Source organism: Perca fluviatilis, chromosome 17, assembly GCF_010015445.1.
Source record: "Perca fluviatilis chromosome 17, GENO_Pfluv_1.0, whole genome shotgun sequence".
NCBI classification, from domain to species: Eukaryota; Metazoa; Chordata; class Actinopteri; order Perciformes; family Percidae; genus Perca; species Perca fluviatilis.
Window position 1 is genome coordinate 4058155 of NC_053128.1, and position 4050 is coordinate 4062204.

A 4050-nucleotide genomic window follows, 5' to 3' on the forward strand; every position below is an offset into this window, starting at 1 on the left:
ACTAGAAAGAAAACATTTATTTGACTTCACTTTGACTATTCATGTCTTAAATTTCTCCAATAAACCACGTATTTTCAACAGCCCCATGTTGGCAGGTATGGTGTTCTCTGTTGAGCTGAACATATTTAGGGTAACTCTCTCTGATTTTAAATGAAGAATAAAAGAACTGTAGGTGAATGTTACTGTGTGGAGGCAGCTTGAAGCACGTTACACACACCCTCAGCAGATGTAATGTCATCATGCAAACTTTCCCAACTTGGGTCCCTTTTTTTTCTTTTCAGCAATGGTGCACCGTTTGATCATTTAGTCAAGTCAAGTTTATTTATATAGCAAATTTAAAATAACCAAAGTTGACCACAATACTGTACAAATTGAAGTGCACAACACAACCACTAAAATCAAGGAAAAGGAGTCCCAAAAAAAAGAAAATAGCAATAAATGCAAAAAATACAGTACAATATCTTATTAAGATGCTACAAACCTCTAAGAGCAACCAAAGGCCATTGAGAACAAATATGTCTTGAGATGTGTTTTAAAACTGTCAATGGAAGGGGAACATCTATTCCAAAGCTTTGGAGCTGCCACAGAAAAGGCACGATCTCCCTTACCCACTTACCTCGATCGAGGAACAGTTAAAAATAATTGATTTGAGGATCTAAGAGGCCTGGAATTGGAGTAGGGGCTGAGGAGGAGTTCTGAGATATACTGAGGAGCCTGACCACAAATGGCTTTAAAAACAAATAAAAGAATCTTAAAATCAATCCTGTATTTCACATGTGTCAAACTCGACGCCCGCAGGCCAAATCCGGCCCCTTGTAGATTTAGATCCGGCCCGTATATCAATTTGGGTTCACAATACATTTTGGCCCGCCTAGTTTTTTAAACTGCAATTACATGACATTCAAAGCAGAATATGGCAGATTTCCCGACTCTGAGACTCAGAAATTCCCCCAGAAGGAACTCTTTTGATGACTTTTGTAGGGCATCGTGTCAAGAAAAGGCGACAAAAAGCATACAAAAATGTCAGAAAAAGCAACAAATTTACCAAAAGTTGATAAATGTCTGACAAAGCCACAAAAACGTCAGAAAAAACAACATAAATGAGGAAAAAAGCTATCAAAATGTAAAAAAAAAATATGTGACATGCAGTAACAAAAGCACGTCAATAAACTCTATACTTGTCTGGCCCGCGGTGTGATTCTCTTTCTCCAGTGTGGCCCTAAGTAAAAACGAGTTTGATATATATATATATATATATATATATATATATGACGTGTATAATTGTTTTGGCTCAAAAACACTTGTAATAATAAACAACAAACGAAGTTGCACTTAGGGCTGGGCGATATGAAGAAAATCAAATGTCACTATATTTTGGACCAAATATGAAACTCAAAATGTGAAATGGAAAAACTTAAAAACAAAATACTTAAATTAAAATCTCAAATAGAAAAAAATTATAAATAATTTTCAATTTTCAATTTGAAGTTTTATCTTTTGAATTTTACATTTGGTAATTGCCTTTTGACATTTTAAGATTCACCATTGCTATTTCTATTTAACAGTAAGGCTTTTCATTTTCACGTGAGCACATGAAACTAAACTTTAGATTTTTTTTTGCTCATGTCCCCTTAGGGGCTCCGTACAAAGTAGAGTACATATATGTGAATATTCTACTTAAGTACAGTAACAAAGTGTTTGTACTTTGTTACAACACTGGTTGTTTCCTGTATATCTGAGTCTGTGTAGAGGTTTGATCCTTTAGCTCACATTAATCTGATCTTCACTGAAATCAGAGCGAGGACAAAGTCACATTAAGACAAATATTTTTGGCAATGTTACAAGTCTTCTGAAAAGTTTGTGAAAATGAGAAATGATCTTATTACATATGCGCTCATTTGCATAAATGTCCAGAACAAAAATTGTGAACATTTGGATAAAGCCGGGATCAAACTTCTTGTTTTCATTTTGTCGACATATAAGAGTCAAAGGTTTTTACAGAAGGGATGCTAATGTTACTGCACATGTCCTTACTGTACACCATACCACTTCATTAACTGTATACTACTGTCTACACTGCACTAGATGTCATTCTGTTTATACTGCATTACCTGTCTATACTGTTCACATTGCACTTTTCTGCATTTTTGCACTTCTGTTTAGATGCTAACTGCCTTTCATTGTCTCTATAATTGTACTCTGCACAATGACAACAAAGTTGAAACTAAAGTAAATCTAATCTAAACTCTTGCTACCTGTACACAGATACCCAAATACATGTCACCTAATGCCACCATTATAAATTGTCATGCAACCATGTAGTTCAGTTATCCATTTTTATTGTATGTCATTATGTCAGTATCATTATTTGCTTTCTACCATGCACAAATAAAAATGTCACTGAACTTTTGCCGTGTAATTGTAACAATGAGCACTTAAACACACAAAAACAGATTTTGCACGGGCACTGTAATAGTATGTATAATGTGTTTTCTCTGAACTGGAACTCTTTACAAGAATGCACAAACACACACACAGGAACTTGTTACTTCCTGTTTGCACAGAAATATAAACTCCCTATGTGGCCCTAAGTGAAAACGAGTTTGACACCCCTGCTGTATTTAATAGGTACACTATGCCATGTCTGGTCTGAAGCCATCCCACCCATTTTTTCTTCATCCAATCAGAGAGCAAACTGAGAAAGTAGAAAACTCCTGTTCCACAGATACTGTCTTCATTTTACCTGCAGCAAGAAGAACAAGATATACAACCATCACATGATCATGGAGTTCCCTACACTTATTGACAACTTCAGACAGAGATTTCAACTAAGCAGTCAGCTTGAACTGCGAGTCCTTGTCTGCGGTAGAGAAGTTGTTTTGTTGTTGCTAGAGATGATTAAGATATTTACAATTAATAACTTTAGTTTACCTGAAAAAGGTTTAAATTTGCTGAAATGTGTTAAGATTAATGGAGAAACCCTTTATGACATTATTCTCAATAAGATGGTGTCTGTAGTGTGTGAAAGCTGTCTGTGGCTCTGGAGGAAGTTTCTCTCCGTTTCATACAGAACGATCAGACGTAGGATTATGGGTTGAAATATGTGCCACCAGAAACTGAAATTGAATCATTTATATTTGAATTTGAATTGCTAAACTTGAATAACTGCATTGAAAAACTGAATTTGAATCACATAATTTGAAATTGTATTGTTTAATTTGAATCATTGCATTGAAAAATTGAATCTGAATAGTGTAATTTGAAATTGAATTTATTCATTTGTACCTGAAAAAGGTTTAAATTTGCTGAAATGTGTTAAGATTAATGGAGAAACCCTTTATGACATTATTCTCAATAAGATGGCGTCTGTAGTGTGTGAAAGCGGTCTGTGGCTCTGGAGGAAGTTTCTCTCCGTTTCATACAGAACGATCAGACGTAGGATCGCCACCGACAGCGTGGAGGACGAACGAGGAGCCATATCTGATGATGTACCATACTATGAGATCGTGTGAGTTAAAGTCTTAAAGTGTCTGATATTTACTGAACTTAGGTATCAAAAATAATGTTATGATATTAAATGTGCTTCATTATTAGAAGTAAAAGTAAAAAAAAAAATTGAATTAACTTTAAAGTGATTAGAGATTAAAATTTCATATTTATTCATTTCAATAAAGACATCAAAAGAGATCACTGAGTTTTGTGTATTTGTTTTGTTGTTGGGTTGTTCCCAGGATAAAGTACTTGAAAGCAATACTTAAAGTAAAAGTATGTTACCAGAAACAGACTTTGGTAGAAGTTGAAGTCACCTTTTAGAGCATTACTTGAGTAAAAGTCTTCAAGTGTCAGATATTTACTGAACTTAGGTATCAAAAATAATGTTATGATATTAAATGTGCTTCATTATTAGAAGTAAAAGTAAAAAAAAAAAAAAACTTGAATTAACTTTAAAGTGATTAGAGATTTAAATTTCATATTTATTCATTTCAATAAAGACATCAAAAGAGATCACTGAGTTTTGTGTATTTGTTTTGTTGTTGGGTTGTTCCCAGG

At 34.1% G+C, this 4050-nt stretch overlaps 1 long non-coding RNA gene across 1 annotated transcript; it reads left to right on the forward strand.

Moving 5' to 3' along the window:
• The first annotated feature begins 2494 nt into the window (after positions 1–2494).
• Positions 2495–3687, forward strand: LOC120545020. The gene is made up of 2 exons (XR_005636618.1): positions 2495–2940; positions 3295–3687. It is a non-coding gene; the product is annotated as an uncharacterized LOC120545020 (long non-coding RNA).
• Positions 3688–4050: the final 363 nt, after the last annotated feature.